The sequence below is a fragment of the Haemorhous mexicanus genome, chromosome 14 (assembly GCF_027477595.1).
Source record: "Haemorhous mexicanus isolate bHaeMex1 chromosome 14, bHaeMex1.pri, whole genome shotgun sequence".
In the NCBI taxonomy this organism is placed as follows: Eukaryota; Metazoa; Chordata; class Aves; order Passeriformes; family Fringillidae; genus Haemorhous; species Haemorhous mexicanus.
The window spans coordinates 15,661,398-15,674,991 of NC_082354.1; the positions used below are offsets into that span (position 1 = coordinate 15,661,398).

The 13,594-nt window shown below is 48.7% G+C and overlaps 1 protein-coding gene across 2 annotated transcripts in view; it reads right to left on the reverse strand.

The window, feature by feature from the left end:
- Positions 1 to 7,678, reverse strand: part of LOC132333886 (fibronectin type-III domain-containing protein 3a-like) — a 39,093-nt gene extending 31,415 nt beyond the window's left edge. Inside the window, exons 1-2 of one of the 2 annotated variants that reach the window (XM_059859430.1) lie at positions 7,535 to 7,678; positions 2,834 to 2,924 (exon numbers count right to left, since the gene is read on the reverse strand). The gene's annotated coding sequence lies outside the window, so the exon portion shown is untranslated. Of the gene's footprint in view, positions 1 to 2,833; positions 2,925 to 7,248; positions 7,274 to 7,534 lie in introns of those variants that run through there. The other variant, XM_059859431.1, reaches the window with a different exon arrangement.
- Positions 7,679 to 13,594: the final 5,916 nt, after the last annotated feature.

Genomic DNA, 13,594 nt, shown 5'->3' on the forward strand with positions numbered 1-13,594 from the left:
TGGAAAAGAAATCCAAAAAACTTCTGCCCAGAGGCACAAGACAGAGCACAAGCCCTTGTGTGTGCCTGAAATTCTCTCCTGGACATGAACTGGTCAGCAAAAAGGCAGCTGGAATTCCCACCTGGAAGTACCACAGAGCTGGGCAGATGAAACAAAGAGTTTCCAAGTGTGCCAAGGTTTGCCAGCTGGGAACTGCAAGTTCCTACAGGGAGCTGCACCCTCTCCCAAGGCTCTGAAACCCAGGAGAAGGATCTGCATAACTGAGCACAGCTGTTCTCCATGGGACACATTTGTCTTGTAGTGGAAGGTAAAACTGAAGCCATTCTATGAGAATTTTTTCCCTGAAAATAAAAAAGTTCAGCCCATTTACCAGCTTCCAGGGGAAAAGTTCTGTTTGGAAGCCTGGAGGCAACCCAGAGGAATGGCTGCTGTGTGTGCAGACATGTTCCCTCCAACAGGAACACATCATTCCACAGCACCCTGTTCATCCCAGTCCCTCCCTCCAGCCAGGAACACCCAGCTCAAGGCAAGGAATAAATATTAAAGTATTTTAAAAACTTTTTTTAGGATCTTCCAGTGAGGACCAGGAAAAGTGAAGAATTTAAGTGCACCCTGAGCTTGGCTGCTCTGCTTTGCTCTGTGCCATGTGTGTCCAAACCTGGATGAAACCTCCTGGGATTGAGCCAGGAAAGCACCAAAAATGAGCCATTCTTAGTGCCAGAGCTGGGTGACACCTCCATCAATTTGGGAGCATGATGGGATGGCAGACACACAGAACTGGTAGGAGACTGAGGTGATCCAAAAGCTCTTTCCCAAATGCTTGCATTCTGCATCTCCACTGATTTATTTACTTTAAACTCAGCTCAGGGAGGGCAATCATGCAGACTCCAAGAGCAGCCAGGCCATTTCCAGGAGAGGCTCCCTACCATGAGACACCTCAGAGCAGTCAGCTGCTGCCTAATCCAACAAAACAGGAGGAAAATCAGGAATTCACAGGTGGAACAAACAGCAGCTTGCTCCCAGGTTTCTGCAGGCTCCAAGGAAGCAAAAGCTGATTTCCCACCAGCTCTGGTCTGCAAATCACCAGAGTGTTGGATGCAGCACAAACAGGCCTCTCCCACTTAACAACCCTCTTAAACCTGGACTTCAAAACCAAGCAGAAAACCCCAGCAAGAGCAAAGGATTTCTTCAAACTGGAGCAGATGAGGCAAACTCTGAGCAAGGAGGAATTATTTTGATACAGCAGCTGCAGACTTTTCCTTGCACAACACCAGAGGCTGGGGCTGTAACACTTTAGCTGAGCCCTGGGTCAAATTAGGCTGGTTAGAACAGGTTATGCTTAAACCCAGGGCTAAAACACACCAATAAATTACTGCAATTACCACAGCTGAGCAGTCTCGTGGCATCAGACCATGTGCATTTTTTTAGTTCATGGAAAATGCAAGGGAAAAATGCAAGTGTGAGATCATCCCCATGAGGCTGGAGCAGGAACACTTCCCTCAGTCTGGGTGACTGGCCAGGACCAGCACAGAGTCACTGCCACAGCTCAGCTGATGGCTGGCAGCACACTAGGAAAGGAAATCATTCTTTTCTGTACCTATTTGCAAATCAATGAACCTGCTGGAAGTTTAGGGATTGAATCACATTTTTATGGAACTGCCTAAGAAGAAATTATCAGTTTTGAAGAACCTAAGGATGATAGTTTATGTAAGTTTTTATCAAGTTTATATTTTAAGAAATCCTGGCATTAAAAAGCAAAATGACAATTTACAATACACCAAAAGGCTGTTTACATAGTATCTTCCAAATCTGAATAATTCCTCTAAATAATTCTCACCCCTCACACTAAAATGGACAAAAATACACACCTGGGTGACCAGATTAAAGCTTTTTTCAAGCAGGATCTCCTTAAAACCAACATGAACATCTTGCAAGTCCTTCAGGAGCATAAAACTCCTCCCATGCAAACACTAAACTGCCTTCACTCCTGACTGGAGATGACAAACCCAAGTGACTCAATGGGCACTTTAACACCTCACTCAGCAGAATTGAAAGCAAATTATTACCATGGAAGAGATATTAATGCTGAAGTTATTTAATAAAGGGCATAGAAGAGGAGATGAAAAAACTTCATCTGAATTTATAAACCTGGCTTTAACCTGGTTAAATGCTTTTCCTCCCAAGACACCTGTACAGATCAAGGGAATGCAGCATGGTTATCACTTCTTTCTTTATCTCTTGTATGAAATCCATCTGCTGATCATGTTTTGCTTTCCAAGGTTTTGACAGATTCCCTTCTGCTTATCCAGTAGATCAGTTCCCCGACCTGACCAGTTCCATGAGAAGGAACTCAGTCCCATGATCTCCAGCTAAAACCAAAGGATCTGAGCAAGGCACTACCAGAATGCTATCACCCACTCCAGCTGTTCTCGACACAGGAAATGCATTTGGCTAAAAACAGAATTTACTTTCTTTATCCAAAGCCAATTATGCAATTCTCTCCAAGAGAAAACTTCCAGCTAAGTAGGTGAAGGGAGAAGAAAGAGTAAGAAATGTGAAAATAGAGATAAGGCTGCCACCTTACAAAATCAATAATGTTCCTGTGGAACCTGAAACTCTTCTAACCTCAAGAACTCAATCAGTTCTTCCTTCCCTAATTCATTTTTTCCCTTTGACAAGAAGTTGTCCAGAACTTTCTTCCAGGAAAAAAAAGAGTCCTAAGCTTAGAGATCTGTCAAATACATTCATTTCAACTTAAAGTGTTACTTAGAGACATAATGAAAAAATGAACACTTCATTAAACCTGGGAGAATCCTAAATTCTGTGTAATTACCTTTGTCACTCTCCTGACTTGGAATTCCTCTTGGTGACTGTTCCAGTGCCTGCTGCAGAGTGAGCAACGTGTGCTGTCCTCAGGCTTCTTTCTGCAGGCAAAAACCCCACATTTTCATGTTAGTGCCTTGACAAACATGAAATCCAAAGAAAAACAAGCTGCAGGGAACACCACAGAACCATGGAAAGAGCAGGAGCCAGGAGGGGACACGCAGTGGTAACTCCACTGGGGAGTTCTTTGGATGTAACTGGATTTATTTAGTTACTTACTACATACCTGTTCTACTCCTCTGCATGGCAATAATGACAGAAAAATCAGGTTCCAAACATACCCAAATTTAAATTGGCATGCACACATTTCCTTTCTGATAAGGGGCATAAAAAGATCTAAATTGTACATAGAGCTGGAAATACAATCCCAGTTTGCTGTTACAGGACAGCAAAGCTTTATTCTAGAAACTGCTCCACTAAAGATGCTCCAGCAGAAGGAAATGAACAGCTCCAGGAGTCTTTAAACCACTTCAGATGTTGTATTTAATAATGTAAAAATCAGCACCTTTCTCAAGCTGCATTCAGCACTAAAACACTTCCTAAAATATTTGCACACTGAGCCCTCTTTTGGCCCCCCAAACACAGGAAGTTTTTGCAGGGATCAGTCAATCCCCAATATTGCTCTTGACAGAACAATTAAGGTTGGAAAAGGTCTCCAAGACCATCAATTCCAACCGGTGCCCAACCCCACCTTGTCACAGCCCAGAGTACTGAGTGCCACCGTGTCCTTCCTTGGACACCTCCAGGCATAGGGACTCCAAACCTCCCTGGGCATCCCCTTCCAATGCCTGAACACCCTTTCCATGGAAAAAAAATCCTGCTGAATCTCTAAAGATAAGGCCCAGGCAGGTGCAGAGGGTTCTGCACTTTTACAGGAATGCTCAAAAAAAAAAAAAAAAAAAATCTGAGTCCTGGTGGCTCTTCAGGCTGCCTGGAGGAGCTCCCACACAGAAATCCATTGCCACTGTCACCAAAAAGGTGATACTGTCTTCAGGTCACACTGATGACATCACCTGAAGATGCTTCTGAAGTCACAACCTAACAAATGTTCCTCCTGAGCTACTTTAAATGAGACACCGGAAAAATATTGAATATAAAGCATCAGGCCTCAGAGTGAATCTTGGGCAAAAGGAGGCATTTTCCACATCAATCAAGATCCTGGGAACAAGGGGAGATTTACATTAGGATTGAAAGGGCCCAAGGGCTGGGAGCCAGTGGTCTGTCTGTGCTGGTCAATACACAGACAGGATTGTGTTAGCACCACTGAAAGAATAAATTATCGCTGCTTTTACAATAAGCTCTTCAAGAATGCAATAAAGAGTTCAGTGTGTGCTCCTCACTCAGGAATCCAAAACTTTTCAGTGAAGGTCTGGCTTGCAGCAAAGATAACAGCTGAAAACCAACCATCTTGACCTTGGGAAGCTTCATGGCAATGTGCTAAAAACAGGTGAAAAAATGCACAGGTTCCTGCTTCCACATCCCCCAGCCTTGAGCAACCCCAGGTTTAAATACTGAGAGTTCAGCCCTGATGCTTTCAGACAGACCAAAATTAGAAGTGAGAAATGTGATTTTTTTTTTTTCCCCTCAAGCCTCTTGCCTGTTGCAGGATTACTAATATTGAGGTTTTCTCATCTGCTTTCAGAGATAATTTTAAAATTCTTCTCCAATTCAATGAAATCATGACAGGAAATTAAGAAAATATGGAACCAGGGAAAGAATTCTTACAATATTTCATTGCAGCTCCTGACTTTGATGAACAATATTATAAGAATGTCTTCCCAGTCACGTATTTCCTTCTAAATCAGACATGTTTCCCAATTGTGGAAATAGCAAGTCACCAAATAAAAATGCTGCTCTTTCAAGCTTAAAAGATAAATTTTAATTTGCATGAAATTCACCCAAGGCCAGGCAGAATGGGAGCAGAATACTGGAATTTTTCCTGTCTGCACAGTTCATATGTAATATTTGTTTTTTCAGGACTCATCAAACCTTTCCTAAAAATAACCATAAAAGATGACAATTGCTGGCAGGAGTGGGACAAGCCCTACAGTTAACAGGATGCCAATGCCAACCTCCAAAAATGACAACCAAAAGGTCATGAAAAGAGTTGCACAGAACATTTATATCCAGATTTGGTGTCAGTGCAACATCAAAGAGAGATGCAGGTTGTGATCAAGGCTTGTGGCAGGAAATGGATTCGTGTAGACAAAGTTATCTTTATTCTCTCTCAAGGTGAATCCACCAGGAGTTATTGTTTTAAACCATTCTAACATTCAATTCCTCAAAAACACTGAAGAAAATGAACAACCAAATCACCACCAAAAATCAGCTGTCCCAAGAGAAGAGCAGGGCAAGGTGGTATTTGTGCACAAAGCAGCTGAAATTATTCCACTGCATTGTCAAAGTGCTGCTTCATTCCAGCTGAAGCCAAGTTTTCCAAAAACTTGCTGCAACAATCCTGAGCTACAGCTGAGTGAATAACTTGTAAGAGCTTGCTCCAGGAGCTGTGTGAGCCACCAGTCCCAGCCCTGTTTATCCACAGGCTGCCCCATGAAGGATCCCAAACAGAGATCTGGGATCCAGTCAATCAGTTCAGCTCTCTAGAAAATGAGATTTATTTGATCCCAGCTGAGAACAAAAGATTCCCAGACAACAACAGCGCTCCAAAACTTTCCAAGATTTGGAAACAGGAAGGTAAAAAGCCCAAAGAGAGAGGAGAGTGTAATAGCTGGCTGCTTTTCAACACCCATGATCACACACTGAGCCCTGAGAAAGTCAACATCTTTCCTATTTTACCACCTTATCCTCTTTCACAAATTACATAAACCGATGGAAGGAATGCGAGTGTGGGAAGCAACTCGGGCTGTGCTTACTTACACAGATACTGAACCAAACACAAAGTACTTTCTTCTGCACTGCATCTTAACTCCAAGGTCAATTTATTGGCTTAAAATACAGAGAGGATGCTTCCCTGGTTCAAATGCTAATCTGAGGCTCAGGAAATCTAGATTCAATTCCCTGCCTCACCACATACTTCCTGTGCGACCTTGGGCCATAAATAAGGTCCATAAATATTTCGGTGCCTCAGTCTTTCCATCTGTGACTGAGACAGTATTTCCCTATTGAAGGCAGTGCTGTAAAGATAAATACCTTAGGAAAACATCAGGAATCACAGGCCACAGCCATACGTGCAGCAGGCTGTTGGGGAACTTATCTGTGTGTCAATATTCCCAACCAGGCAGCAGGGAAAGCCAAGGAAAGGCTGCCAATGTGAAAAAAATTAACTAGCATGGGACAGACAGAAGACAAAGTAGCAGCAGAATGGACAGAAACTGACACCTCAATTATTAATTACAGAAAATTTCCATCATTCCAACCAAGTTTTGAACAGAAATGAAACTCAGAAACCAGCTGGGCGAGCTGCTGAAGGCAGCAAATACACCTGCCAGCAATGCATTATTGCCCTGAGATTATCACACAAAACAACTCAGATTTGAGGCGGCAGAGGGGCTGCTGAGTCTGGGGGCACAGAATCCCTGGGGACTGTCCCCGAAGGGAAGCACCCGCTGCTGAAGTCCCCAGCCCTTTGTGAGATGCATAAACAGGAGCGGGCAGAGAGTGACCCCAGTGGGGTCCCCACTGCCGCTGCCCCAAGGTGGAGAGGGGGACACAGCGGGAAGGGGGAGGGCAAAAGATGGTCAGCAGGCAGGCAGGGGCTGACAGGAGTGACCTCCCCCTGCCCCGAGCCCAGGAGGACGCGGGGGAGGTGTCTGGGACCGGAGCTGCGGAGCAGCCAAGGGGAACAACTCCAAGGCTACGTGGCATTCGCAGGCAGCGGCTGCCGGGGAGGGAGCACGGGGGGGCGGCCAGGGGGGACCTGGGGGGGACGACTGCACATCGCAGCCCCTCCAGCCCCACGGAGCAGGAGGATAAGGAGAGCAAAGGGAAAGAAGGAGACGGAGAATCCGTGCGCTGGGGAGCGGAGTGGGAACGGGCTGGGGGAAGCGCGACCCGCGGAGCGGGCTGGCATTAACCCCATCCGGGCGGGCTCAGCCGGGAGCCCCCGCTCGGCTCGGCACGGTCCGACCCCCCGAGCACCGGGAGTCCCTTTAGGAGCAGCTCCCCAGAACCCCTGCCCCCGAATCCGCCGGGTCTCCTGGGGGGATGCCCGCGCTCCGTAGGGCAGCGCACCCGGACAGATCCCGGCCGTCTGTCCCGGCCACCCTGAACCCTGTCTGGCCCCCACCCCGGGCACTCCAACCCACCCCGGGCACCCCACTCCATCCCAGGCACCCCATCCCATCCCGCTAACCCCATCCCACCCCATGTCCCGGGACATCGGATCTCCCTGGATTCTGTCCCCACCTGCCCCTTGCGCCACGTCCACCCCGAACGCGTCCCACAGCCCGGGCTGTCCCCCGCCTCAGAACACCCTTCCCGTCCCCGGGGTCCCGCCTGTCCCTCCAGCCGCCCCCGCCCGGCTCCGCGCCGCCTCCCGCCCTCCGCTCCGCGGGGCTCCGCTCCCGGCACTGCCCACCGCGCCCCGGCTGGGCACCGCCGCTCTCCGCCGCCCCGGGGAGCAGCGGACCCCGGGGAAGGGGCCCCGGGGAGCGGCCGGCGGCGGTGCTCGTGCGCTCCCCCCGGCACTGACCGTGCGCCCCGCAGGCTCCGCCGCTTCAGTGCCCGCCGCCCGCCCGCGCCGCCATCATGGAATGCGCGCACCGCGCCTGCGCCGCCGCCGGCCGGGGGCGGGCGGGCGCGCCAACCACAGCCCGCGCGGATCCGCGGCTGCTGGACACCGCACCCGCCGAAAGCTGCGCGGGGGGGCGGCCCCTGCGGGCCGGGCTGGTGGCACCTGGGGGCGGGTGACCTGTCTGGACACTGTCTGTCCCTGCCAGACACCGCCGCCACCCCCGGGCACTGCCCGCCACCTCTGGGCACTGTCCCCTAGGCACTGTGTCCTTCGGGCACAGCGCTGTCACCCCTGGACACTGTCCCCATGTCACCGTCTGTGCCCCCCGGACACTGCCCGCCACCTCTGGGCACTGTCCCCTAGGCACTGTCTGTGTCCTTCGGGCACAGCACTGTCACCCTGGGCACTGTCCCCGTGTCACCGTCTGTCCCCCTTGGGCACTGTCTCCAGGTCACAGTCTGTCCCCTGGTCACTGTCTGTCCCCCTTAGGCAATGTCACCCCCAGGCACTGTTTGTCACCCCAGTGCTCCACCTGTGTCACCAAACCTGTCCCGGCCCCCTCGGGGGTCTCCATCTCCATCCCCCGTGCCACGACAAGGATGAGTGGGAGGTTTCCCACTTTGCACGTTGCACCCCACAATCTGGGGGGGTCACAGTGCATCCCTGACCCTAAAACTGTGACCTGAACCCTAAAACTGTGACCTGAACCCTAAAACTGTGACACACCACAAAAAGCTTGAATGGTGACAGCATGAAAGTGAGGGGGTGATCCCGACTGTGTGGGCAAAGAGAAGAGGAAGGAGAGGTTCCAACACTGGTTTAGTTGGATATTAAGGACAATTTCCTCGTGGAAATCATTGACCAGCACTGGCACAGCCTGTCCAGAACACCCATCCTTGAGGAGGGGTCCCCATCCCTGCAGGGATTTAAGATCCCTGTGGATGTGGCACTTGGGGACGTGGGTTAGTGGTGGCCTTGGCAGTGCTGGGGAATGGCTGGACTCCATGGGGGTCCTTTCCCCATGGATATTCCTGGTTTTCCATGATCCTGTGTCTCCTGACAGGCAGCTCCGTTCCCATGTTCAGCCTTGGAGCATCTCAAGCCTTGCTGCAAAGAGGATCAAGGGCAGGGGTTGAAAAAAACCCTCCTGGGCTGCAGAGCCCCTCTGGCACATCCAATTTTTTTCATGGCAAATAATGTACCCATTAATCTTACACTCTACACCTTATTTCCACCAGGCAGTTTACACCAATATATTTCCATTAGTGTGTTTTAAAAAATGTGCCTCAAACTTGCTTAAAGCAGCAATTTCAGAGATATTCTGTGTGGAATTCAGCTCCATGTGGATGTAAAATAAATGTGACAGCTGAGCTTTTATACAAGCCCCACTAAACTGTGGATCACAGCAGAAAAAGGTCGCACTTGACATTTATATGCAATATAACAAATGTGTATATATAATCTATATAATGGACATAGAAAGACTAACCTTTTAAAATGAATGGGCTCGTGTTTACCCCCAGATTGGTCTTAGATGTGTTCATAATGAATATAGAAAATGTTATGATGAATAGAAGAAATTGTTCCTTAATGTCAGAGAATTTCTCTCTGGAAGGGGTTGATTTGCCAGAAGGAACACCCTGTGCTGGACAGTGCTAAAATAAATCCCCATCCATCTTTTTAAACAATCAGGCCCTGGTAAGAAAGGCCAGAAGAGGTGGTGGCTAATGAATTTTTAAGCAATTAATAGGTTACCTTGTTAAATAAAGGCCAAAACAACTCTCAGAGTAACTTTACCATTAATTTTACTCATATAGGCCCATAAAATGATGAATACACTCCCTTCTAATTGGGAGCAAAGAGTGAAAGAACATAAAATCTGTTGCATCTGAAAAGCAAAATTTTAGACCTGAATCTATGGCAAATTCCAGGTGGAAAAGGCAGGAGAAACCTTTTCCTCTTAACAAGAGAATTGGTAAAAATCTCAGTACTGAAATTCTTCTTCTTCCTACCCCTTCCACAAGTTTTCCTGCACACGTGTGACTCCTGGCCTGATTCTTTTCCCTGTGGAATAGTCTGGATCAGCACATCCCATGTTTTATTCTGGTTGATAAGAAATTATAAATTTGCCAATAAACTGGATTGAAACCTTCAGACAAAGATTTAGGGGAAAAAGAATCTGCTCCTTTGTTTTGAGTCTCACCATGCTTTTGTCCCTGATATTAAACTCTGAATTTCACTGATGGCCCCAAATGGAATTCTTTAATTCCAGCTCCATTCAAGTCTGGGAACACCTCAGGAAAGGTGGAAGACCAGACCAGCACAGGATTCAGTGAGTGCAGACCTGCTTTAGGAACAAAAAGTTGGTTAATAATTTCATATTTGAGAGAATTCTTGGAATCTTCAGCACTCCATCTCAGGAATCTTAGAACTCCACGGGCTCTACCTAATCTGCAGTGCCCTGGGGATTTCATTCTGAAGTGAAATATTTGGGCTTAATTTTTGGGAGATCTCCTGTGAGTGACCCACCAGATGGGATTTGGAAATCTGAAGCACTCTGCACCAAATGAACTCTGCTGCTGAAAGCAGAGATTCAAGGACTGTTTTGACTTCCCAGGCTCGATTTTTATCCACTGCCAGCTAAACCTCACAAGTTGTGACTAGTGGTGGCTGTGATCCCCCGTGGTGATGTCCTGTGCCTGATATCCAGAATAAAGGAGGTCCTTGGGAGGGAATGCTGAGCATTCTTTCTTCTGAAAGCTCCCGGACCCCCCCAGCTTTGATAAGGACAAGAATTCATTTGTAGGTAATAATGCAGTGCAGAAAAATCCTTCTGCCTTAAATCAATATTTTCTCCTTAGATTTCCATTTTAAATGGATCTTATATCCTAACAAGGTCATTCCAGCAAAGTGGTGGAGAAACTTCTGGGGTCACAGCTCCTTCCCAGTGAGCCTCGGGATGAAAGATCTCAAAGCTGCCCACACCCCACAGGCTCCAGGCTCCTTTCAAACTCCAAGTGCCACAGCTATTCCCACACCATGGAAAAGAAATGACCCAATGTTTGCTGCCTACACCCAGCATGACAGCGAGGGAAAGCTGTTTTTTACAGCTGAGCTGGAAAGAGAGGTGAGGCTGGAGGCAGAGGCGGGATGTTCCAGACGGAAAAGCCGCACGGGAGGAACACTTGGCGTGAGGAGCACGGTGACCAAACTGCCTGGGAGGAAGGTCTGATCAAATGGGTCAGGAATTACATGGAACAAGGCTGAGGGCAGCTTTAACTCTGTTTTGAAATTCCTGGAGAGCCACAAGGACCGTGCGAGGACAGAGGGTTCCACATGTGGAACTGGATCGGGGAAAAGTTGGATTTTGAGGAAATTTTTGCCCAGACTGTCCTTTCAGTCTGGAGAGGAAGAGGGCACTGGGTTGGGGGTGGATCCAGGCCTGGGAAAGAGGAATTAAAAATAGCAGAATATAACATCAAAGAACACTTGGCAAAAGGAAAGGGAAAGAGAAAAGAAATGGGAAGTGGAAATGAGTCAGGAGGGAGGAAAGAGAGGACAAATGGGAAGAAATCTGGGCTTATAAAGGAAGGGCAGGCTCTGAAATGGAAAAAAACGTGGATAAGAGGGGAATTGAGGAGAGTCTGTCTTAACAAAACAATGGCAAGAGGCAGTGCCAAAAGCATGCTCATTCTTCCACCAGAAAATTTGGAATTGCAATTTCATTTTTTTAATTTGCTGATTCAACTGCCCTAGGTGAGTTAATAAAAATAAAGGAGCAGGGGGAAAGAAAAATATTAAAGAAATGGAAAAGAAAACCCTTTGACAAAGAGGGGAGAAAAGAAAGATAAGAGGAATATTGCAGTTACAACATATCCCAGTCTGAATGTGGGTTGGGGAGCTTGAATAACAAAAACCTGGATGCACACCCCCTGCCACGCCAACACCCCACTTATCAGGAGGATTAGCAGCCATCCTGGAGTTTTAGCTCCAGCCCATAATAGACATGTTTGTTTTTCCATCCTTGGACTGCAATAATAACGATTCTGGTTATTTGAACTCGTGTCCAGCAAAGCCTCCCCTCTCCTGCCTTCTCTGGGAGCTGCGAGCGCGGGCTCGGAACTTGGAACGCGTTCCCTTGGCTTTCCCTGGCTCCACACAAACTCCTGCTGCATGCACTCCAGGAGGGAGCGGGGCAGGACAGCCTGGCAAACAAACTCCCCTCAAGCAGCACTTTGCAGGGAGCTGTGCTGGGATCTGCAGGAGTAAACAGCGGGGCTGGAGCAGATTCTGCAGCCGTGTGCGCTGGCACCGCTCCTTCCACACCCGGAGTGTTCCCTCCAGCTGTGGGATCTGCTCCAAAGGGAGCAAACCAGCGCTCTGGGCTGGGGGTTTGGAGGGCAGCACAAGGGGAAAAGCCTGGAGGACATCAGGGGAGGGGGTTTTCCTCAAAGGTCACACACCTGCTCCTCTGTGGGTGCCCTCATCCTTGTTCCACAGAGTCGCAGAATCCCGGGATGGTTTGGGTGGGAAGGGACCTTAAAACCCATCCAGTTCCACCCCCTGCCAATGCAGGGACACCTTCCACCACCCCAGGTTGTTCCAAGCCCCATCCAAGTGCTGTTTCTTTGATGTTGAACCAGAGAAGCAAATCAACACCAGCAGAAATGCTTTAGGGTGATTGAACACCCACTAAACAAACAGGTGACACTGGCAGAGGCACAGGGTGGTACCAGCACTGGTGACAAGTCACTAAAACTGAGTCATTTTAACTGAAGAAATTACACCAAGTTTGGGGATTTTCTTCTGGGTTCAGTACTATTCTCAGAACTCTCTGCCCTCTCGGTGGTTTGCAGTCCTGGTTCAGTTCTGGTGGTGCCTTATAGCAAAAAAAGAGATGTATGAAGAAGAAAATACAGGTGTCTGTATCAGTATGGACAGGCCAGCATGGAAGGCAGGGAAGCCTGACAGGGGATGGCAATGCAGGTGGACACCACATTTTGCTGTCTGTGCTTCTTTCTCCAAGCAGGACCCAGAACCCCTCAAGAACCCTCACTCCAAAGCAGGAATCCTGGCACAGACCTGCTCCCATAAAATCCCTCTGAACATCAGCCCTGAATCCACAAACCTGCTGGCACAAAGTCACCATAATAACCCAACCAAAAGCCCTCTGCAGCCCACAACAAACACTGCTGGTGTTTATGGCTGCTGGAGGTGGCGAGGGATGAAGTTCAGTGCTGAGGAACACCTGGTTTATGATTCCTTCACTCGTTATGGGGCAGAGCCCACGAGCAAACACTGCATGTCCTGACCTTGAGCTGCTTCCACACCTCCCTCTGCCCCATCCTGCAGGCTGCAAGCACAGCAGGGGCTGTTTGGAAAAGGGAATTAAAACCTGGCCCCCTGAAGATCTTTCTGTGAGCAGGGAGGAAAAGCTGAGCTCGCCCTCGTCCCTCTGCCGTGCAGGAGGGAGGGCTGGAGCTCCCACCTTGCCACTGGATACCTGTAAATGGTAAAATCCTGGAGTGGGGAAGTTGTTCCTCACTTCTCTCAGCCCCAGTCTGGAGCTGCTGTCACCACCATGTGAGGAGGATGCTGTGGAACACCTGCCTGGTCTCTCCCACCTGCAAGGTCTTTCTGCTCCATTTCTCCTCAGTTTATTCAGCAAGGGCCCTGATAGGAATCAAACATCTCCTTTCAGTCCAGTTCCAACCACTGGCTCTGTTTAGCCATAAATCTATAACTCTTGCCCCAAGCCAAGAAGCAAACAAGACAGAAAAAAACCCCAAATCCAAACAGGGCTGAAGAACTTTGTGCCTCAAGAAATTGTTGGGAACGGGCAGGTCCAAGCAGAGGCCTTGGGAAACAATGTGGGCACCTGCTGGGGCTTCTGCTCAGGAGCAGAACGTTCAGCTGGAGGAAACAGGATCTCCTGGTGGGATGGAGCCCATCCTGCCTCCTCCCCAGAGCCCAGGGAAGGTGCAACAGCAGTGTCAGCAAGGGAAGGCTCAGGAGCAG